Genomic DNA, 25,139 nt, shown 5'->3' with positions numbered 1-25,139 from the left:
AATTTAATCTCTCATATTTTGATTAAATTAAAAAATTTAATCGTCCAAAGTGATTAAAACTAAATTTGGAATTTCCTTAACAAAAACTTACAGTTTAAAATGTTAAGTATAAGGGTTGATTAAACGCCAAAATGCTCACAAAAGGTAACAACAACAACAACGAGAAGAAGAACAACAACCATTTTTGAAAATGCCGTTTTTGCTCATTTTCAGCAACTTTTTTCTCAAAATCTATTATATCTATGTTTTTGCAAAAAAATTACAGTTGTAAAGGAGGATTTGCCCTATATTTTAAAGAAAATTTGGGAATTTTATCTTTTATAGAAAAAGAGAAAAAAATTGTCAAAGTTGGGAGTTTTTCAACGTTACGCTTTTTCGTGCAGTTTTTGATCAACCCTTATACAACTGTCCTACCGGACAGTTTTAATTTAATTCAATCAATTAAAATTCTGATTATTTAATTTTAATTTTAATCTTAATTTTTAGTTATGATTAAAAATTTTAATTGATTAAATTCCGATTAAATTAAAAGTGAATTTAATTTTAATCAACTAATTTTGGCCGATTAAATTTTTGAATTTTAATCATGATTAAAATTAAATTTAGGTTTAATTCAATTGTTTTTTAATTGATTAAATTTTTGCCCAACTCTGGTTACCAATAATTAATAATAAATAGATTTTTGTTAAAATATATGAATGTATAGAATAAAATATATATAACTAAATTGTAATTGTCATTTCATTCTATTTGTGCGGCTTTTTCTCAATGAAAATGTGGTCACTTTACAATAGAGCATTGTTGGTTTGAGGATAGAATTGAGTATGTAGTTTCTTTCTAGTTTGGTGAAGTGTTGCCGCAGAATTGAAGAAAATAGAGTTTACTTTATTGAATGCCAGTTTCTCTGCGTTGGCGAAGTACGAGTACTTTGAGGCGTGGAAATATTTACCATTAGAAGTAATAGGCACACCTAGGTAATGAATTTGAATAGGCTTTGGTGAAAAGGTAATATTAGGGAATTTCTTTTTACGAGTACTGTTTGAAAAATGTATGATTTTAGTTTTACTTGCATTAAGAGTGAGGTCTTTTAAACAAGAGTACTGTTGGAGTATGAGCAAGTGAATAAGAGAATTTGGAAAAAGAAGTATGTGATGTGCGTAAGGTATTAAGATGATCTGATTGTTGCGGTATATTGAAGAGAGGTAGCGCGTTTACACTTGTAAAATTGTATCATATCGGAAGTAAATAGATTAAAGGGAAGAGGAGATAGAAATAAGTTTTGATTTAGAGTTTGTATTAGATAAATTAAAGGATTATTTGAAAGAATTGGGAAGAGTATTAATATTAATGAAATGATTTGTGAGCAGTTTGGGTGTTGGCCAGTAGTGATGGGCTATTTGAGCGGACTCGTTGCAGTGGTACGAGTTGATTGAAATGCCTATTTAAAAAAAAAGTGATTCCGCCCCGCTGCAAAAAATTGAGGTAAATTAAAATGAAAATGAGGCAGGAAGGATTAAACATAAGAAGAAATGTGACGGAATTTAGTAAAATATATGATTAAAAGTTAGGTTTGCCATTTAATAAGAAAAGTATATTTGTTGAAGACACATTAATTACTATCCCTAATTTGCAATTGCTGTGATAAATATAAAATGAAGAAGGTAAGAGAAAAATAGGCTACTGAAATATAAATTAAAGCAATGCAGTTTTGTGATTATCTAGCTTGACTGGAGTTAACTTGCTTCAATTGAAGAGGATTGAAGATAGAGAAAGGGAAATGGGTAGGAAATTATTGCATAGAAATTGTAACTGTTGATAAAATAACGAGGTAACGAGGACTGACTCCTCCTGCATACTAGATCATTCTGTGTTTATATTTTATTTGAAATTGTTGGTATTTTATAAGAGTAATGGAGAAAAAGAAAGAAATTTGAAAAATTAAAATGATGTTAAGAAAGCGTTATAATGTTTTTTGTATTGAAATGAAAGGAATATTTAAGTAAAAAATATTTCCAATCGATGAATGTTTGTGAAATAGATGAAGTGTGGGAGGGATGGTGAAAAGGAGTGTAATGGGGGGGGGGGGGTCAATTAATATAAAACAAAGTGTTCGACCATTCCAATTTTAATTTAGTTGAAGAAGGATCAGGGGTGGGGGACACCACCAACACTTGAAATACCCTTAGAAAAAATATAATTAATGTTTATTTAACAATTAAGGTATAAATGACAACGTTTACAATGCACTTAACAAAAGGAATAAAGTCTATATTACAATTAAAGAATAAATGACAACTTACAATGCACTTAACAAAATGAATAAATTCTATATTTAATTCTTTCTTAATTACTAGACACGGTATTGGGGATAATTATTCAAGGAACAATTAATATAACGAGAGTTCTGACTCTCTTTTAGCGCTAATACCAGGCACGGTATTGGAAAGGATAGTTTTGACAATGTATTAAATGTACAGGGCTGTGCACAGGGAATTCTCTAGTTACAAATACCATACAGCTATCCTGACATAAATTATTATTGGAATCATCAGAACCCCATACGGGGGTGGCAAGTAATTTTCTCTTAATAATGAATGTACAAGACTTACATACATGTCAGATACAGAAGGTACAATAAATGATAACAATATGGCCATTAAAGTCCAATTCTTAACAATCTCTCCTCATTAGCACTTGGCACATGTTCCTCCGGCGGAAGGACGCCATCAATTTGGCGGACCGACGCACAGCACTCAAAGTCAGTCTGCAGTTCCATCTCTGTTGAGGTGCCCAAGGGCAACTGAACTTCCTTGCACTGGCCACCATGTCCATACTACCAATGCTGCCAACGGACAATTGACGCTCAAAGAAAATTCTCGTCAAGGGGGGCCGCAACTCCTTGCGAGGATCCAACAGTACACGTAACTTGGTGGTCCTGACAAGGACCAGTTACAAAAATACATCGGCCCACGAATCGCTTATGGCGCTCCCCAGCGGGGAAACCACACAGTTGAGTGGCCCTGAAAAAGGGCGATCTCGATGTTGGGTAAAGCCGCTCCGAGAATAGCTTGAAGACAGCGCGAGCCCACAGAATAAGTGAAGTGAGAGGCCCTGAAAAGGGCCGTAAGCTAATACCAGTCAACCGGCTTTGGGAGCCCCGGCAGTGTGGCCAGCACCCCGATAAACCCCGGTACCAATTGGCCTGGTCCTCGCTCGTATCTCACTCAGTGGTAGCGCTGGTGATTCTGCTTGCCTCTGTAGCTGGTGTACTAATGCGGCTCTGAATACTGCACTTTCTTCTTTCTTCAATATATATGCAATAAGTGATGGATATTTTTTTTCTGGTCCGGTACAGAGATCCAGGTGGTTTTTAAAGTAAGGCCCAGTCAGCAACCTTCAAGCTAGTGTAGCTATTGTTGATGTTTCCATGTTGAAAAATTTTCTTTGACTGATGCAGACACGGCCGATTCTGCCCTTTATATAGCAAAGCCGACCGTGCCGTGCGCTGGCGACGCGACTGTGTCGCTATCTCTGAACCGTCCAAAGAACCAAACTGCCATTCCAGAGTGTTGAGAAAGACTTTTAAAATGGGCTATTTGCCTCTTTTTCTATTTTATTTTTATTTATTAAAAAAAACATATATACATATAAAAATACATTGCTTATATTTACAAAAATTATGTAGCTGTTCAATTATATAGCAAAGTAAAGTCAACAGTGATTATTTGGTTAATGTTTTCGTTAGGGACTGCAGTTAAGAGATGATGGACATATTTGTACATAAATGGTATTTGAAAGGAAAGTTGTTTAAGGCAAGTGTGAAGTATTGTGTGATTATGATGTCCGTTAATATTGGGCTGAGACAAGTTGCGATGGCTACGCGGAAATTTTGTTTGTAGAAATGTTGTTTGTAGGAAAAATAGCCCCGGTGACAAGAATGTTTGAAAAGTTGTAGAAAGTTGTGAAGCGGTATCTGTGTGTATTGTTTTATGGTGTTGCATTTTTTGGGAATTATATTGAGTACTAATTGTGTACTCTTTAACAAAAACTTACAGTTTAAAAAGTTAAGCATAAGGGTTGATTGAACGCCAAAAGGTACACAAATCAGCAAGTACCCAACATTTCATTAACACTTCATTGATATTATTTAAGTAATTTTACTGCATTAATTTTCATTAATATTTTTTAGAATTTATTAGATGTCACAGACGCTTATGCTGGCCATTTTCATCTACAAAATATTTGTTCCAAGTAGCACTGTAGATTGATTGTAATATCTACTTATCTATAATAATCAAACTAATAATAACAGGTTAAAAAGAAAAACGTGATAAAAAATAAAAAAAATTATTAGGCTAAAAAATTCAAAAACTTTATTCAAAAAATGCTTACACCAATATACATCAATGATTTTGTTTATTTTATTTATTTATTTTTATTTTTATTTTTAAATAAAAATCGTAGTTTTAAGTTCATTCTTCGATTAAACTAATTGTTACTTTATGTAGTAGTCAAACGTTGATAATTATAGATAATAATTAATCTGACTTTATCATAAATAATATAGTTTTCTTCAATTACATTTTCAATCTAGGTTTTCTTCCCACAATGTTGTACATACGTAATATAAAATAAATAAGTTATTCATTTTTTACTAGCTTGCTGCCTTCATCAAAGACTCGTTATGATGCATTTTTGGATTATTATTCAAGTTTTCTAAAATAAGAGAATTCAATAGTAATTGTTATAATTTGTATCATTTTGCTTCAGTAGAACATTTTTATGAAATGTATTTTCTTAAACTTGTACATCTCATTTTTGAAATTTTCTATTTATTTCATTTTTGCTGTTAGTATGAAGAAGTTTACATTAACAGCTTAGGGAAACCCCACCTCCTGCCCACATAGCTGTCATGATTAAGTAAGCCATTCTTACACCGGATCATACGAGAATCAAATGTATTTCATTATTGTATTTTATGAATTTTATAGTTTTTAATTGTTCATTTTTGGGTCTATTCATTCTCTTTAACTTAATACCACTCATTGATAATGAATGTAAGTGTTGTTTTTAATGGTAAAAATTATTCAACTATTTCACTTTTTACTTGATTTTGATTTACGGAACTTATTATTATTTATTATTTGTTGCATTATTATTCTTTATTTTAAAAAAAGTATTAATAATTGAAAGAAAAAATAAAAATGATCAATTATAACTTCACTTGTAAATGTATGGGCATAGGGCCAGGTCATGCTTTCTATCGGATTTTGGTGGTACTGCACTGCTGCAATTGTGAGATGTGTATGGGAGCAATGAATAGATTTTTATTTTAAATTATGGTCAATAATGTACATATTTCTATTACTTCTTTCATTTATTTAAGATTAAATTATAATTTATGAATGCATTTATTTCTACAATTTTACTTTTGTTAATTGTATTAAAACTGTCCGGTAGGACAGTTGTATAAAGGTTGATCGTCAAAAACTGCACGAAAAAGCGTAACGTTGAAAAACACCCAACTTTGACAATTTTTTTCTCTTTTTCTATAAAAGATAAAATTCCCAAATTTTCTTTAAAATAAAGGGCAAACTCTCCTTTATGACTGTAATTTTTTGCAACAATCCAGATCTAATAGGTTTCGAGAAAAAAGTTGCCGAAAATGAGCAAAAACAACTTTTTCAAAAAATGTTCTTGTTGTTGTTCTTCTTCTTCTTGTTACCTTTTTTGTAAACAACGTAGCGCCTAAAAACGCGCGAACCGATTTTCATGAATGAGGTATCATTCGATTCGGAATTTTATGTAGATGTGCCTTTTGGGGGTCTCGACCCTGTACATCGAATGGGAGAGGAGTTAGCCCTCTTTATGTAAGGCCCCCTCCAAAATTATTATTACTAATTACTCTGTAAATCTTGGCCCGATTTTGATAAAGTTTGGTAGGATGATAGGGTTAGGGCTTCCCTACGTAACATTAAAGCGGCGATCAGCTCTTACACTTGTTAAGGGGAAGTATAGCAATCGTTGCAAATTATCGACACGTGAACCGATTTTTATGAATGAAGTGTCATTCAAATCGAAATTTTGTACAGATTTGCACTTTAAAAGTCTCGAAGTCATGCCTCATAAGGAGGGGAGTTCGCCCCACCCAAATAAGGCCCTTTCTAAAACTATTATTACCAATATTTCTATAACGCTTAGTCCGATTTTGATAAAATTTAGCACGAAGAAGTGATTAAAGCTCCTCTACGTGGCTGTGAGGTGCCATCTTGCTCTTACACCTATTAAGAGGAAGTACTGCAATCGTTAAAATTATCAATGAGTGAACCGATTTAAATCAATGAATTGTCGTTCGATTAAAAAAGCTTTGCCTCTTTGCCTTTTAGGGAGAAGTACTGCAATCGTAGTTTATTTTTCTTACTCCTCTTAAAAGGAAGTACTGAAATCGCAGTTTAATTTTCCTATTTACGTACAAATACCTTCCTATGTTATTCAAAACGCTTTTTCAAAAAAATTGTTATTGAGGATGGTTTGGGGGACCGCAACTACGAGTATAATCATTCTTTAAAAAGATCTCTCCAGTGGTTGTTACGGTTCCGACTTAACACCTTATCAGATTATAATGATAGAATTGTTTATTCCAAATTTTAAAAAAATCTGTAAAGCAGATATGTAACTTTGTAAAATAGACAAAAAGGAAAATCTATCCAAAAGGTACAAAAATCTCCTTAACAAAAACTTACAGTTTAAAATGTTATGTATAAGGGTTGATTAAACGCCAAAAGGTACACAAATCAGCGAGTACCCAACATTTCATTAATACTTCATTGATAGTTAAGTAATTCTACAGCATTAATTTTCATTAATAAGTTATTTTTTAGAATTTATTAGATGTCACAGACCCTTATGCTGGCCACTTCATTTATAATATTTTTTTGTTATAATTATGATCAATCACATATACGTACATGCATGTTAAAGTAGAAAAAGACAAAGTTAGAGTAGGCTACTGTCTTGAATTCGTCTTACCGAAATATTCGTGAGCACAAATAACACACAGTTAATAACAAGTAGATTATTCAACAACAATTATTCATTTCTCAATTGTAATTTAATTTAGTCCCCCTAATTTTACTTATAGTAAAATACTGGAATAATTAGCTGTCCTAAAAATATGCATATCTTATTTACTTTATATTACATATTGTAACGAAGTTGACCTGGGCGGAGAAGAAAGGCCTAGATTGTTCTAGAGGTTGAACGACCAAAGTCAGTAACAGGCCGCCACTGCATAAACAAAAGGGGCGGTATCTACTTGTGGCAGAAAAGAAAGGCCTAGATTGTTCTAGGGGTTAAGCGACTAAAGCCGGTAACAGGCCACCACTGTGTAGACAAAAGGGCCGGTCTTTACTTGAACTAGAAAGGAAAGGGCTAGATTGTTCAAGGAGTTAGTGACCTGTGTAAAAGCCAGCTAAGAGAAAGGCCTCAGTTGGGGTGGTGGCATATGTGTTTCCCAGCCAGTGATTGACAGGTGAGAGTGAGACAGACGGAGTTGGAGAGAGACGGAGAATGGGAGGAGGCGTCTCACAGCTGAGGTGGTGGCAGTATGTTTTCTCCAGCCAATGAACATCAGGAGGGCGTGGAAACTTATGCTCAGAGAGTTGGAGGAGGGCAGTTCCAGTTGGAGGGAGGCACGTAGTTAAAAGGAGGCAGACACAGCTGGAGAAGTGAGTTTTAACAGTTTTTAATCAAGTTTTAAGGAGTTCTTAACGAGTTGTTAATCAGTTAGTTTTGGAGTTAGTCTTGGAGAGTCAGTGTTGAGACATAGTTAGAGAGAGTCAGTGTTGTGGAGTGCTTCAGTGGTAGCTAGTCAGGCAATTAGTCAGTTGATGAGTAGAGCTGTGTTAGTGCAGCTGAGACTAGTGCAATTCGGTGCAGTGCGGACCAGGGTCAGTCGTGGAACAGTTTTGTGGCGTTACATAGTGAGTAAGTAACAGTAAACTGTTGTGACTGTTGTAAATGGTGACTGTAATGAATAGCGTTAGTTACTAGTAAATGTTCATGTTAGTTAATGTTAATCTGTGAATAAATCAGGTTATTACTTACAAACTTTAGCGAGTTTTATTATTTAATCAAACCCACATATTTAATAACTAGTGGCAGGCATTAGTTGTGCAAGTAAAGTTTTTTTTTTGGAAAAACATTACAATATATACAACATTGTGGGATGAATACCTAGATTGAGAATGTAATTGATGAAAACTGTATTATTTGCGATAAAGCCAGATAATTATTACCGATTATTATAAACGTTTGACTACTACATAAAATAACAATTACTTTAATCGAAGAAGGAACTTAAACCGACGATTTTTATTTAAAAATAAAAATAAATAAATAAAATAAACAAAATCATTGATGTATGTTGGTGTAAGTTTTTTTTAAAAAAAAGGTTTTGAATTTTTTAGCCTCATATTTTTTTTATATTTTTTATAACGTTTTTCTTTTTAACCTGTAATTAATAGTTTGATTATTATAAATAACTAGATATTACAGTCAATCTACAGTGCTACTTGAACATATATTTTGTAGACGAAAATGGCCAGCATAAGGGTCTGTGACATCTAATAAATTCTAAAAAATATTAATGAATATTAATGCAGTAAAATTACTTAAATATTAATGAAGAATTAATGAAATGTTGGGTACTCGCTGATTTGTGTACCTTTTGGCGTTTAATCAACCCTTATACTTAACATTTTAAACTGTAAGTTTTTGTTAAGGAGATTTCCATAGAAAACTGTCTGAGTTAGTAGCCATTAAGATGCACACTCTTTAAACATGTTTTACATTTAATTATTTATTTAGATAGTTATTCCTTTTTTGTTTCTTATAATGAGTACAATTTTGACATATATTATAATTGCCAATTATGCTTTTAGTAGTTTAAATTTTCATTTTTTAAATCATTGCAGCACTTGACTTTGATTGATATTGAGGTTTTTTTTAATGTTGCATTTTATTCATTTTAATACTTTTTGGAAGTTTTATTTTATCTCTTTAAAATTATCGCTTTGATTGATTTTTGTGCTAATTCAATAATATTATTTGATAAATTTAACTGTTTTACATTTTCATTAAAAAACAATTTCATTCCTCATTTCAATTGGTAATTGCGACTTGGTAATATTTTTTATACAATAATTGATTGACTTGAATAAGGAAAAAAGTGAATAATTAATAATTACATATCTTTTACTAGCAATCGAGCACGCGAATGCATTCTAGCGGAGTTTATTGGCACTACACTTTACATGTTAACAACTCACCATTTACTGAATATTCAATACATTTTTATTAAAATTATGGTCAGTAGAGTATTTCTAGAATGTTATAGTTTGACTTAAATTTCCTATTATTATTACTTTCACTATTTATTTTTATTACAGTGAAATAAATAAGAAAAATGATAGGAATTTATGACATTAACTATTTGCACTAGTGCTACAGGATCTGTAGTTGGCAACCTCTTCAGAAATTCCGTTTAACTGTATTATTAAACAGTAGCCGACCCTAACTAACTTTTCTTTTTCTACTTTAACATGCATATATACGTATGTGACAACTTCAGAATAAAGGGCATATTAAAGATAAATCAGAAGAATAATTTGGAATATAGTTAAAATAAAGTACCTATTTAATAACGAACGTATTAAAACTGTCCGGCAGGACAGTTGTATAAGGGTTGATCGTCAAAAACTGCACGAAAAAGCGTAACATTGAAAAACACCCAACTTTGATAATTTTTTTCTATTTTTCTATAAAAGTTAAAATTCCCAAATTTTCTTTAAATTATAGGGCAAACCCTCCTTTATAACTCTAATTTTTTTGCAACAACCCAGATCTAATAGGTTACGAGAAAAAAGTTGCCGAAAATGAGCAAAAATGGCATTTATAGAAATAGTTGTTGTTCTTCTTGTTGTTGTTGTTGTTGTTACCTTTTTTGTAAACAACGTAGCGCCTAAACGCGTGAACCGATTTTCATGAATGAGGTGTCATTCGATTCGGAATTTATGTAGATGTGCCTTTTGGGGGTCTCGACCCTGTACATCGAATGGGAGAGGAGTTAGCCCTCTTTATGTAAGGCCCCCTCCAAAATTATTATTACTAATTACTCATTAAAGATTTTGAATCGAACGACAATTTATTGATGAAAATCGGTTCACTCATTGATAATATTAACGATTGCAATACTTTCTTTTAGTAGGTGTAAGAGCATGATGGCACTTAACAGCCACGTAGAGGAGCTTTAACCACTTCTTCGTGCTAAATTTTATCAAAATCGGACTAAGCGTTTTAGAAATATTGGTAATAATCGTTTTAGAAAGGGCCTTACTTGTGAGGGGGAAACTCCCCTCCTTATGAGGCATAGCGTCGAGACTTTAAAAGTGCAAATCTGTAGAATATTTCGATTGGAATGACACTTGATTGATGAAAATCGGTCATGAAAGTCGATAATTTGAAACGATTGCTATACTCCCCCTTAAAAAGTGTAAGAGCTGAAAGTCGCTCTGATGTTACGTAGGGTAGCCCTAACCCTATCATCCTACCAAATGTTATCATAATCGGGCCAAGATTTACAGAGTAATTAGTAATAATAATTTTGGAGGGGGCCTTACATAAATGGGGCTAACTCCTCTCCCATTCGATGTACAGCGTCGAGACCCCCAAAAGGCAAATGTACATAAAATTCCGAATCGAATGACCTGATTCATGAAAATCGGTTCGCGCGTTTAGGCGCTACGTTGTTTACAAAAAAGGTAACAACAACAACAACAAGAACAAGACCAATTTTTGAAAATGCCGTTTTTGCTCATTTTCAGCAACTTTTTTCTCGTAATATATTAAATCTGGGTTTTGCCAAAAAAATTACAGTTATAAAGGAGGAATTGCCCTAAATTTTAAAAGAAATTTGAGAATTTTATCTTTAATAGAAAAAGAGAAAAAAATTGTCAAAGTTGGGTGTTTTTCAACGTTACGCTTTTTTGTGCAGTTTTTGACGATCAACCCTTATACAACTGTCCTACCGGACAGTTTTAATCTATGTTGGTTGCAGAGGGATGAAAGATGGAAGGAGATGAGTAAATGTTTGTGTGGTATTATGAATTTGCCTTTAAGTCGTAAGGAATTTTGAAGATTATACTGGTTGTTGGATAAGGGCTGTAGAATGTTGGGTAAATATTTGGTAAGTTGATAGGTGGGTGAACATATGAAAGAGATGATGGGCCTAAGAGGGAAGTTATGTTTATGTGTTTTAAGCTAGCGATAGATTATTGGAGCTAATGGGGAGTTGTTGATTAAGGATTTTGATTCTAATGTGTTAATAAAGCCGTGATTGAAAATGCAGTTAATAAGTTGGATAGTGATTTTATTGATTGTATTGGTAGGATGGTTTTTGAGTTTTGTACATATTATGTATGTTTGTGGGAAATGAGTTGTAGGATTTTACTTTGATAATAAGTTTTTTTAATTGCTACCGTTTGATTAGTTTTGTGAGAGGGTAGGATTAATATGTCCGGGTTATTGGTTAAGTAAGTGTGTGTTTGGTTGGATAGTTTGTGAAGTAAGTGGTGTGTTTGTGTATGTTGTTGTTTGTGGTGCATGTACACAGTTAGTAATGGCGTTAATTGATTGCGATGGGATAAGATGCCTATCTTGTGTATTATGAATAAATAATAAGGTATATTGAAGGCTACTAATGAAATGAAAAGTTGTAACGTTTTTGACATTGATCCATGGCAAATTTAGGACAGAAATTGACTAAGATTTTGAGGAATTGCTGTGTGAGTTAAATTGACTAAGGAATTTTCTTTTGTTAGCAGAGATTGTTTCTTTTGCTATAGCAGACTTAACTTTTTGATGAGATTTGTTTTGTTGTGATTAAAAATTTGATTGTGGGGTGATAGTTGTGTTGGTTGAAAATGTTTTATGATATTGGCTGGAATAAGTTGATGTGCAGGAGATTTGTGTAAGTGAATCGGTTTGTTGATTTGTTGAAGGTTGCAATAGCAGATTTTAATTTGAATATTTATGAAGCTTTTTTGAAAGTTGTGTGTGGACTTAATGATAGATTGCGTAAATTTGTGTACATGACTGGCCCACGATTTCAATAAGATTCAAGAGCAAATTGGAGAGTAATGTTTTTGTAAAATGGCATATTAGCACTAATATTTGTGGCTGTTAGTTTGTGTAACTCAAGCAAGCCGCCTAGCGACGTAAGTTTGAATAATTATAAAGAATTTATTGTATTTTACTGTTTATTTTTGTATTACTGTTTTTTTTTTCTATGTTAGTGACTGAAAATTGTTTTGTATTTGTAATATGGAGGCACTGAAGAGGACAATATATTTGTGGAAAGGTTGGGAAAAAGAGGAGTTGTTTTATTTGAGCGATTGATGGGAAATGTTGGATGGTAAATTGTTGATAATTTGTTATATTTGTATTAGATGGTTATTTTATGTATTTTGTTGAAGTGAAAAAAGTGTGTAGGAAATGGATGTAATAATTTAGAAGAAAGTGGAAGAGAAGAAGTTGTAGTGACAAATGATCGATATGTAATGACGGGTCGATATGGACATAGCAACGTGCAAAAAAAGGTTATAGAGTAACCTAGCTGGGGTGAGCAATATAAGTTTATTTGTATTATTATTACAAAAATATAGTGTTCTATCGAGCTGTGTGTTATTTCCTTGTTTGTTTCACCACATTACAAAAAAGTGATGATGGAAGGTGAAAATTGTGAAAAGTAGGAAAAAGGAAATGTTAATGAGTTTGTTTATTGAAATTTGATGTTTTTCTCGTTAGTTGGAAGTTAAATTGGTTGTTGGATGTGTTAGTGAAGCATTAAAAATATGTAATAATAATAAGGAGAAGGATATGATGTATAGTAAAGTAAAGTATACATTTGTAATAAGTTTTATGGAAGGAAGTAGTTTTGTTGAAGTAGGAGTGAATTATAGAGAGGGAGTGAGTAGATGAAATTAGAATTGAGAAATGAATAATTTATGGTGAAGAATGAAGTGAGCATATTTTCATTGAGACAAAGCGGGACAAATGAGAATTAGAATTTAGTTATATATATTTTATTGTATACCTGCAGAAAAATGTATTTATTATTAATTGTTGGTAACTGTTGTATACTTATGTGGCCGAGGGATGTAGTCCAGTATAGAAGGTATTTTTTTTCACCGCTCGAAGGTACACGTAACTTGGTGGTCCTGACAAGGACCAGTTACAAAAATATATCGGCCCACGAATCGCTTATGGCGCTCCCCAGCGGGGAAACCCCAGTGGCCCTGAAGTGAAGTGAGAGGCCCTGAAAAGGGCCGTAAGGTAATACCAGTGAACCGGCTTTGGGAGCCCCGGCAGTGTGGCCAGCACCCCGATAAACCCCGGTACCAATTGGCCTGGTCCTCGCTCGTATCTCACTCTGTGGTAGCGCTGGTGATTCTGCTTGCCTCTGTAGCTGGTGTACTAATGCGGCTCTTTCTACTGCACTTTCTTCTTTCTTCAATATATATGTACCGTCGAAAGAAGCAAACTGCCATTCCAGAGTGTTGAGAAAGACTTTTAAAATGGGCTATTTGCCTCTTTATCTATTTTATTTTTATTTATTAAAAAAAACATATATACATATAAAAATACATTGCTTATATTTAAAAAAATTATGTAGCTGTTCAATTATATAGGAAAGTAAAGTTGGGGTTCCAACAGTAACTATAAAAATATTTGTAAAAAATAATATTTGAACATGATGATTTTTAATGAAATAAAATTTTTGATTTAAAAAAAATTGTGATTTTCTTTGACGGTGATATTTTTGATTGGAGTGAATACTCTGCAATAGATTGGGATCATTTATTAAAATGTGTTGAAATATTTGACATGAATTGGTGAAATTATATTTTACACTTAATATAGATTTAAAAGTTTTAATGTTGAACTGCATTTTTTCAGTTGTCCATATTTTATTGATACTAGAAAAAAGATGTTCTCTTGCTGCATTTGTTGGTGGAAGGGAGAGCAGGAATTCTAGAATTTTCAAAATATTTTGATAAGGAATATTATTGTGTTTAAAATGAAGGAATAACTCTGTCCATTTTTGACTGTTTCCACATTTGCAGACAAGCCTTTTTACCAATGACACCTCATGAAAAAGATAATTTTGGCAAAGTTACTAATATATTGAAAAGATTTTTGCACATATTATGTGAATTAAGCCGAGACGTAAGGACAATGATGGAACACCAGCGAGTAAATCTAACTCGGTACATTGCCTGATTTAGTTTACTCTGCATGCATTTGATGTGTTTTTTGAATGTATTTTTTATTTATTTATATTCACCATAATTTGTGTTTTGTTGTATTGTGATGATTTTTGTTGGAGAATAAAAGATAATTGAGTTGATGTAGTTAAAGAAGAAAGTTGATATTGTATTTATGTAGATTGAATATAATGGAAATGTTGTTATTATTATTGTAAGAGAAATAGTTGTTATGAATTTTGTTTTAAGTATGATTTTTGAATATGAGAATAAATGATTAAGTGAGTATTTGAAGAAATAAATAATGTTGAATTGTTTTAGGAAAGAAGGGTGGTGAAGTGAGAAGGAGCGAGTATAAAGCCCGACCCCAGCCCGGTGAAGAGGCATTTGACTAGTAAGGGAGAATACAAGCGGACCGTACGGGAATCAATGTAGATTTAATTGTAATTTTTGAATAGAAATAAATTTATAATTTTTTTTTTTTGTTTAATAATTTAGTTAAAGTCGATGGGATTGTTTGATGAATGTTTTTATTATGAAAAAAGTAAATGAATGAATTGAATTTTGATATATGTAGATAGAGTGCGTAAGAAAAGTTTACATATTTTTGTTTTATCTCGGTGGGAAAGGATATGTGAAGTGGCTTGTTTGATTAATGTTTGGAATGTTAGGATATGAAAATGGTTGATTATTTAATTTAAGTATTAATGTGCGTTGTGACACATGGAATGGTAGAGGAGTTAGCCCCGTTTATGAGGCCCGATGGAAAATGATGATTACTTAGTGATGAAATTAGTGTGTAAATGTTGGGCCGATTATGATAAAATTTGGTAGGGTTAGGGCTCCCCTACGTAAGATGAGAGCGACGTTGTGCTGTTACAGTTTTTAAGGGGAAGTATAGGAATGGTTTTAAATTATGGACAAGTGAAGAGATTTGAATGAATTGGAATGTAAATATTGTGGAGATTTGCACTTTTAAAGTGTGGAGGTGTGTTTTGAAAGTGTAAGTTTTTGTTGAGGAGATACATATATTCAGTAAGAATAGTTTGAGATTTTGACTGTAATAAGTGTTTATTTTGAAAATTTGTGAAATATTGTGGGGTATGTAGACACTGTATGTATATTATAGAAATTTGTGAATATAGAAATATAGTTGAGAATTTGTATGAATGTATAAAATTGATTGTACATTGATGAAATATGATGAAGAAAGAATTAAAGTATGATGTGTGTAGTGAGTGGTATGTTTTGTGAGGGAAGTAGAAGTGGTTGTGTAGTGTGTGAAGTTTGATTGAAATATGTTTGAAAAAAATGAATTTGGTTGTTGATTAATGTGTGTATAATTTGAGGAAAGTTTGTTTGTTTGTTGGTTGGAGTAGTTTATTTGATGCGTGATTATGGCGCGAGTTTGGTGAAATTGTAACCAGATGGAAGGTTTGAGTGAGTGTGTTTTGGTTGTTTAATGTTTTTGAATGTAGTGAAATTGGGTATTTTGATTAATATTAGTGTTTAAAGAATAGTACTGTTATGATTAGTTGTTTGTATTGTTTATGAATATTAAAACTGTCCGGTAGGACAGTTGTATAAGGGTTGATCGTCAAAAAGTGCACGAAAAAGCGTAACGTTGAAAAACACCCAACTTTGACAATTTTTTTCTCTTTTTCTATAAAAGATAAAATTCCCAAATTTTCTTTAAATCTTACTCCAAACCCTCCTTCATAACTGTAATTTTTTTGCAACAACCCAGATCTAATAGGTTTTGAGAAAAAAGTTGCCGAAAATGAGCAAAAACTGCAATTTCAGAAATTGTTGTTCTTCTTCTTCTTCTTCTTCTTGTTGTTGTTGTTGTTGTTGTTGTTGTTGTTACCTTTTTTGTAAACTGCGTAGCGCCTAAACGCGTGAACCGATTTTCATGAATGAGGTGTCATTCGATTCAGAATTTTATGTAGATGTGCCTTTTGGGGGTCTCAACGCTGTACATAGAATAGGAGAGGAGTTAGCCCCCTTTATGTAAGGCCCCCTCCAAAATTATTATTACTAATTACTCTGTAAATCTTAGCCCGATTTTGATATAATTTGGTAGGATGATAGAGTTAGGGCTCCTCTACGTAACATTAAAGCGGCGATCAGCTCTTACACTTGTTAAGGGAAAGTATAGCAATCGTTTCAAATTATCGACACGTGAACCGATTGTCATGAATGAAGTGTCATTCGAATCGAAATTTTGTACAGATTTGCACTTTAAAAGTCTGAACGCTGTGCCTCATAAGGAGGGGAGTTTGCCCCACCCAAGTAAGGCCCTTTCTAAAACTATTATTACCAATATTTCTATAACGCTTAGTCCGATTTTGATAAAATTCAGCTCGAATAAGTTGTTAAAGCTCCTCTACTTGGCTGTAAAGGGCCATCAAGCTCTTGCACCTACTAAGAGGAAGTACTGCAATCGTTAAAATTATCAATGGGTGAACCTATTTACATTAATGAATTGTAAATCTTTGCCTTTTAGGGAGAAGTACTGTAATCGCAGTTTATTTTTCTTACTCCTCTTAAGAGGAAGTACTGAAATCGCAGTTTAATTTTGCTTTTTACGTACAAATACCTTCCTATTTTATTCAAAACGCTTTCTCAAAAAAATTGTTATTGAGGATGGCAACTATAATCATTCTTTAAAAAGATCTCTCCAATGGTAGTTACAGTTCCGACTTAACACCTTATCAGGTTATAATGATAGAATTGCTTATTCTAAATTTTAAAAAAAATCTGTGAAACAGATAAGTAACTTTGTAAAATAGACAAAAATGAAAATCTATCCAAAAGGTACAAAAATCTCTTTAACAAAAACTTACAGTTTAAAATGTTAAGTATAAGGGTTGATTAAACGCCAAAAGGTACACAAATCAGCAAGTACCCAACATTTCATTCATGCTTAGCTGATATAATTTAAGTAATTTTGCTGCATTAACTTTTTCTTCACATTTTTTTAGAAATTATTAGATGTCACAGACCCTTATGCTGGCTAGATCATTCATAATATTATTTTGTTATAATCATGATAAAATGTATATTATATCTTCGTTTTTAAATATAGGTACTTTATTTTAACTCCATTTCAAATTATTCTTTGGATTTATCTTTAATATGCCCTTTATTTTTAGTAGTCACATATACATTCATGTTAAAGTAGAGAAAAACAAAGTTAGAGTCGGCTACTGTTTAAATTTGAATCACGGATTTAACAGAATATTTCAGTCTTGAATTCGTCTTACCGAAATATTCGTGAGCACAAATAACTCACAGTTAATAACAAGTAGATTATTCAACAATTATTCATTTCTCAATAAATTGTAATTTAATTTAGTCTCCCTAATTTTACTTATAGTAAAATACTGGAATAATTAGCTGCCCTAAAAATATGCATATCTTATTTATTTTATATTACATAACATATATATAACATTGTGAGAAGAACAGCTACATTGAGAATGTAATTGAAGAAAACTATATTATTTGCGATAAAGCCAGGTAATTATTACCTATTATTATAAACGTTTGACTACTACATAAAATAACAATTACTTTAATCGAAGAATGAACTTAAACCGACGATTTAAAAAAATAAATAAAATAAAATAAACAAAATCATTGATGTATGTTGATATAAGCATTTTTTAAAAAAAGGTTTTGAATTTTTTAGCCTCATAATTTTTTTTTATTTTTTATAACGTTTTTCTTTTTCACCTGTAATTAATAGTTTGATTATTATAAATAACTAGATATTACAGTCAATCTACAGTGCTACTTGAACAAATATTTTGTAGATGAAAATGGCCAGCATAAGGGTCTGTGACATCTAATAATTTCTAAAAAAATGTGAAGAAAAAGTTAATGCAGCAAAATTACTTAAATTATATCAGCTAAGCATGAATGAAATGTTGGGTACTTGCTGATTTGTGTACCTTTTGGCGTTTAATCAACCCTTATACTTAACATTTTAAACTGTAAGTTTTTGTTAAAGAGTTGAGAATATAGGTACTATGTTTGTTATTTGATTGATATAAAAAAAGAAATGTATATTTTTGTGGATGATACTATGTAAATTTTTGAAGAATTAAATGAATATATTAAAGGAAAATATTAATTTTTTGATTGTGTTAAAATAATGACATTGTTTATAAGAAAGTTTAGGTGTAGAAAGAAATAAGAGGAAGTGTGGCTGTGTGTGGTTGGGAAATGAAGGAAGTAGTGAAAGGTTTTGGAAGTTGGGTGGAAAAATAATGTTTTATAATTTTGTTTGGGTTAGTTAAGTTAAGAGAGATAAGAGTTTTATATGTTGAAAGTTTTGTTTAGTGGAAGGAATAGGGTTAATTTACTTGTAAGATTGTAGGATTTACATGGGTATTAGTGTTGGGTGAGTTGATGTAGGTATGTAGAAGGGAAGGCAATGAATGAAGGGAGGCAGGCGTAGAGAGAGACGGACAGAAATATGTGAATGTGTGGGGAGATGTATTGGCGGAGCAGCGAAAAATCGTGTGAGGCAGTGAAGTAGGCAGAACAGGCAGTTAGCCGGTGCGGGCAGGCATATGTATATGTAGCTAGCTAGTTGTAAAGCGAGGCACACCAGCCAGCCAGTAGAGTGAGAGGGAGAGTGAGGTAGGGAGACTAGCTATGTGATTGGCTAGGAGGATTGTGGTTGAAGGTTGAGATAAATGAAATAATGGTTTTTATGTAAGAGCAGTATAAGTTTGAAAATTGATTGATTAAAAAAATGAAGAAATGCATAGGTAAAGGTTATGTGTAAATTAAAGGGTACTTGTAATGAAATTTTGGGAAAATGGAAATAAAATAAAATATAATAGATTTAAAGAAAGGAAGAGAAATGGAGAATTTTGAATGATTTTGTTGAATTTTATGATTATTATTTATTTAATTGGGAAAAGAAGTGTTTTTTGTATGAAGGAGATAGGTAAGTATTGGAATAGTAATAGCGGAAATGGTAGCTAGCTACGTAGGTAGGGACACTTGAAAAGAGATGTTTTGTTTGGAAATAAGATGAAGGCAGTGACTGGAGCAACTACTGTCCTGCTGGTGGCGCTAGTGTGGATTATCACTTGATTTATTGTTAAGAATGAAAAATAGAATTGAATAGAATAGAATTTGATATAGACAATTTATGTGTTTAGTTTATTTGATAGAGGAGGAAAAGAGATGTAAATGAAAGTTGAAATGACTTTTGATTTATTAATTTATTGCTATTAGGGTTACATACGCTTTTGAGGAAGTGAGTGAAGCATAAAAGTAGATAAGTAATAATAATATTAAGGAGAAAATATAAAAATAAGAATAAAATAGAAATACAAAAGTAAAATAAAATAAGAGTAATAAAAGTTTTTAAAAAAAAATGAAATAAAATGAAAAGAAATAATAATAATAATTATAAGTTGAAATAAGATTTGTAAAAGAGAGATGGTTGGAAATAAAATATAAAGTTGAAAATAAGAAAAAAAGTTATGAGGAGAGAAATGAAGATAAAGTAAAAGAAAAGTTGTAATTGTAAGAGACTGTTTAGAATAATTGTATATGGCATTTACCTGTTGTTTAGATTTTATAGTTTTTATTTTTTTAAAGAGAATTTCTTTTGGAGGATGAAAATTGGTTGTAAAAAATGGAAAGGAAGTAAGATGGATTGGAAAAGAAAATGCATTATTGAATGTAGACAAGAAGAGGAGGAAATGAAGGAAATATGATTGTAGTAAAATGTACAGTGACTGCCATTAATACTACATAGAAAAGTTTGTATTTTATTTTTTTTTAAATAACATTAGCAACATGTGTAGAAATTATATATAAGTATAAATGGATGAAATTGCAAACTGTTGGGTAGGACTTTTTGAAAAAGTGTAAAATAAGGCTGTGAAAAATATTGGGACACCAGAAGTGGTAGAGTTTAAATGTTGAATATTTAAAATCTCGTACTATTTTGACTTACAACAGCCGTGAAAGGATGAGGCATGGATGAAAGAAGTTTTTGGTTAATTAAGGTGGTGTTTTTTCCCATTCTTGCAGGAAACATGGTTTTAATGAATTTTTGTTAGATATTACTCGTTTGCTTAAAGCACTAGCTAAATATTGGCATAAATGTTGAATGGTATTAAGATGTGGAGACTGCGGAGAGGTTTGGAAAACTTTTGGGCAACTATATAACGGTCACTGACGTATCACCCAAGCCAACATAATATTTGGGGTGGTTATCTTGGTAGAATTTAAAAGAGCCTAAAATACCCAATTTTTCGTCCCTTTTTTTGAAATTATTTTTTAATATATTACTATAAACCATGAGACTGAAAAAGATAAAATTTTGATTAATCGCTAGAGTATATGATTGCAAAAGTGACTATTTCCATTAAAATATTTTTCGGCAAATTTCACTCTCTTAATAGGATTTATGTTACTGACAAAAGAATCCTTGCAGGCTACCCTACGATGATAGTGGAGTTTTCTTAGCACTCTGCGAACATTTTTTGCTCTGTGAAGAAGTGAAAAATTTGACATTGAAGTTTGGGAGCACTAAGTCGGTGATCTTTTTTAATTCTTTTAATATATAACGCTGCTATATTAAAACTGTCCGGTAGGACAGTTGTATAAGGGTTGATCGTCAAAAACTGCACGAAAAAGTGTAACGTTGAAAAACACCCAACTTTGACAATTTTTTTCTCTTTTTCTATAAAAGATAAAATTCCCAAATTTTCTTTAAATTATAGGACAAACCCTCCTTTATAACTGAAATTTTTTTGCAACATAGATCTAATAGATTTCGAGAAAAAAGTTGCTGAAAATGAGCAAAAACGGCTTTTTCAAAAATTGTTGTTGTTCTTCTTCTTCTTCTTGTTGTTGTTGTTGTTGTTGTTGTTGTTACCTTTTTTGTAAACCGCGTACCGCCTAAACGCGTGAACCGATTTTCATGAATGAGGTGTCATTCGATTCGGAATTTTTTGTAGATGTGCCTTTTGGGGGTCTCGACGCTGTACATCGAATGGGAGAGGAGTTAGCCCCCTTTATGTAAGGCCCCCTCCAAAATTATTATTTCTAATTTCTCTGTAAATCTTGGCCCGATTTTGATAAAATTTGGTAGGATGATAGGGTTAGGGCTCCCCTACGTAACATTAAAGCGGCGATCAGCTCTTACACTTGTTAAGGGGAAGTATAGCAATCTTTCAAATTATCGAGACGTGAACCGATTTTCTTGAATAAAGTGTCATTCGAATCAAAATTTTGTACAGATTTGTACTTTAAAAGTCTCGACGCCATGCCTCATAAGGAGGGGAGTTTGCCCTACCCAAATAAGGCCCTTTCTAAAACTATTATTACCAATATTTCTATAAAGCTTAGTCCGATTTTGATAAAATTTAGCACGAAGAAGTGATTAAAGCTCCTCTACGTGGCTGTGAAGTGCCATCATGCTCTTACGCCTACCAACAGGAAGTACTGCAATCGTTAAAATTATCAATGAGTGAACCGATTTACATCAATGAATTGTCGTTCGATTCAAAATCTTTGCCTTTTAGGGAGAAGTACAGTAATCGCAGTTTATTTTTCTTGCTCCTCTTAAAAGGAAGTACTGAAATCGCAGTTTAATTTTGCTATTTACGTACAAATACCTTCCTATTTTATTCAAAACGCTTTCTCAAAAAAATTGTTATTGAGGATGGTTTGGGGACGGCAATTATAATCGTTCTTTAAAAAGATCTCTACAGTAGTTACGGTTCCGACTTAACGCCTTATCAGGTTATAATGATAGAATTGCTTATACCAAATTTAAAAAAAATCTGTAAAGCAGATATGTAACTTTGCAAAATAGACAAAAAGAAAAATCTATCCAAAAGGTACAAAAATCTCCTTAACAAAAACTTACAGTTTAAAATGTTAAGTATAAGGGTTGATTAAACGCCAAAAGGTACACAAATCAGCAAGTACCTATCATTTCATTTATACTTCATTGATATGATTTAAGTAATTTTACTGCATTAACTTTTCCTTCACATTTTTAGAATTTATTAGATGTCACAGACCCTTATGCTGGCCAGTTCATTCATAATATTTTTTTGTTATAATTATGATAAAATGAGTTCTGAATTATTCTGAGTAGTCACATATACATGCATGTTAAAGTAGAAAAAGACAAAGTCAGAGTCAGCCACTGTTTAAATTTGAATCACGAAGGATTTAAAACAATATTTCAGTCTTGAATTCGTCTTACCGAAATATTCGTGAGCACAAATAACACACAGTTAATAACAAGTAGATTATTCAACAATAATTATTCATTTCTCAATTGTAATTTAATTTAGTCCCCCTAATTTTACTTATAGTAAAATACTGGAATAATTAGCTGTCCTAAAAATATGCATATCTTATTTATTTTATATTAAATATACACAACATTGTGGGAAGAACATCTAGATTGAGAATGTAATTGAAGAAAACTATATTATTTGCGATAAAGCCAGATAATTATTACCTATTATTATAAACGTTTGACTACTTCATAAAATAACAATTACTTTAATCGAAGAATGAACTTAAACCGACGATTTTTATTTAAAAATAAAAATAAATAAAATGAAATCATTAATGTATGTTGGTGTAAACTTTTTTTTAAAAAAAGTTTTTGAAATCTTTAGCCTAATTTTTTTTTTCTTTTTAACCTGTAATTAATAGTTTGATTATTATAGATAAATAGATATTACAATCTACAGTCTAGAACAAATATTTTGTAGATGAAAATGGCCAGCATAAGGGTCTGTGACATCTAATAAATTCTAAAAATGTGAAGGAAAAGTTAATGCAGTAAAATTACTTAAATCATATCAATGAAGTATAAATGAAATGATAGGTACTTGCTGATTTGTGTACCTTTTGGCGTTTAATCAACCCTTATACTTAACATTTTAAACTGTAAGTTTTTGTTAAGGAGTATATTTACAAATTGTATAAATATTGGGGCAAAAGCTTGGACAAACTATGAATTATAATAGTGTGCCAATATTTATGAGAGGTAGAATTTGCACTTATTATTATATATATTTTTTTTTAATCTACGAAAACATTTTTATGTACTTGATAAAATAGTTTTTATGAATTAATAGTAACTATAAAATGAAATGAATTTATAAAAATTTGAATAAATTCGGTGTCACTTTTAATTTTGGTCAATTTTTAACTTGTGTATGTACTGTCTGTCTGAATATTAATGGGAGTGACTGTATATGAGGATGGGTTGAAATAAAGTTGTGTTTATTTTATTTTATTGTTGATTTTCCAGTGGAACGAGTTGATTGAAATGGGTATTTTTAAAAAAAGTGATTCCGCCCCGCCCGCCCGAAAAAATTGAGGGAAATTAAAATGAATACTGTAGTGGTTTACACTAAAATAAAAGTGACTTGAGGCTAGTATGTAGAAGTTGACTGACACTAGCAATTTGATTGGTTAAATGGACTGGAATTGGTGGAGTTGAATGAGGAGTGATTTAAATGTTTTTGAAAGCGGACGGACTGGTTGGATTTTTTGGTTGAGTTTGTCTTTAGACAGAAGTTGGGTATTAACTTGGTTAAAATTATGGAAGAAAAGTGTTTAGTTTGAATTAATGGGCGATCTAATTGAGACAGTCCCTGACAGTTTACTTTTTCAAGTTGTGTTGGGTGTTCCGTGATAGATTTGGTTTGGGCAAATGAAAAGTGTATTAATTTTATTGATGATTTTTATGTTAATGATAAGGTAATTAACTGAGACCATTTCCCTGTTGTTTTATCCTTAAAGTTACGTGGTAATATAAAACTAGGTAAAAACTATTTTACTTGCTGAAAATTTGTATGGAATTGAAAATGAAGTGAATTGTAGCATGAGAAAATGATTTGTAGTAAACATGTGCAAGTAGATTTTGCTTGGGAAACAGCAGATTGCTTGAATAAAATCGATTGAGAATCATGCCTGTGAGCTTGGTATGTTTAAACATGTGAAATATGGTGAAAATAATTTGAAAAAAGCATGGTTTGACCCGGAATGCTGTAAGTGTAAAACTTTAGTTGAAAAAAATGATAGAAGCTGGAAATGTAATAAATAAGTTGCAAGCGTATATTATTTGTAAAAAAAACTATATGAATGTTATAAAGTTTAAAAAAGTTGAGTTGTACGAAGATATTTGTAACAAAGTTTGAGATTGTAGGAAGAGTTGAGACTTTTGGAAAAGAATAAAATATACTAGAAGATACGAGGTTAAAATGCCTTCTCCCATTGCTATGGAAGCTTGGAATACCTATCTATTAAATTGATACCCTCCTAATATTTATTTATTTATTTATACTACATTAAAGCCTGAGGCTTATTGTAGGGAGTTGGGTAAAGTATTTACATAAGTATTTAGAAAATTGAAGAACATAAAACAAAAGAAAAAATGAAATTCCATAAAAAAGAAAGAGAAAGTAACATCTTTATCAGTATAATAACTTAGATAAAATAAAACCAATACTTAGTAATAATAGTAATAATAATATTACAAGAAAATAATCTAAATGAACCAGCACAGGATACTAAATGAATTTTTGAATATTATAAAATCACACATTTAGGTTTATACATTTTTTTTTTTTATAATCAGTTAAATTTGTAACTTTAATTTGCTTAAGTTAAGGCTGCTATGAATATAGAAGTAAATATGATTGAGTTGTTGAATAGAAACAATATCCAGTATGGTGATCACATTACTACAGTCGTCCACATTCTTTATATATTTACTTAAATATTTAGTTCTAGCTGTAGAAT

At 31.6% G+C, this 25,139-nt stretch overlaps 1 long non-coding RNA gene across 2 annotated transcripts; it reads left to right on the top strand.

Moving 5' to 3' along the window:
* Nucleotides 1-1,372: 1,372 nt before the first annotated feature.
* Nucleotides 1,373-14,804, top strand: LOC141457526 (uncharacterized). Of its 2 annotated transcripts, none has more exons than XR_012460401.1 (2): nucleotides 1,373-1,781; nucleotides 14,017-14,804. It is a non-coding gene; the product is annotated as an uncharacterized lncRNA (long non-coding RNA). The 2 variants fall into 2 exon arrangements; XR_012460402.1 differs by having other exon boundaries at nucleotides 1,373-1,828.
* The last annotated feature ends 10,335 nt before the right edge of the window (nucleotides 14,805-25,139 follow it).

This window comes from Rhodnius prolixus, unplaced genomic scaffold (assembly GCF_049639745.1).
Source record: "Rhodnius prolixus isolate KJV_2025 unplaced genomic scaffold, Rpr scaffold_22, whole genome shotgun sequence".
NCBI lineage: Eukaryota > Metazoa > Arthropoda > Insecta > Hemiptera > Reduviidae > Rhodnius > Rhodnius prolixus.
The sequence above is the reverse complement of the archived record's forward strand: the minus strand, read 5'-3'. Positions and strand labels throughout refer to the sequence as shown.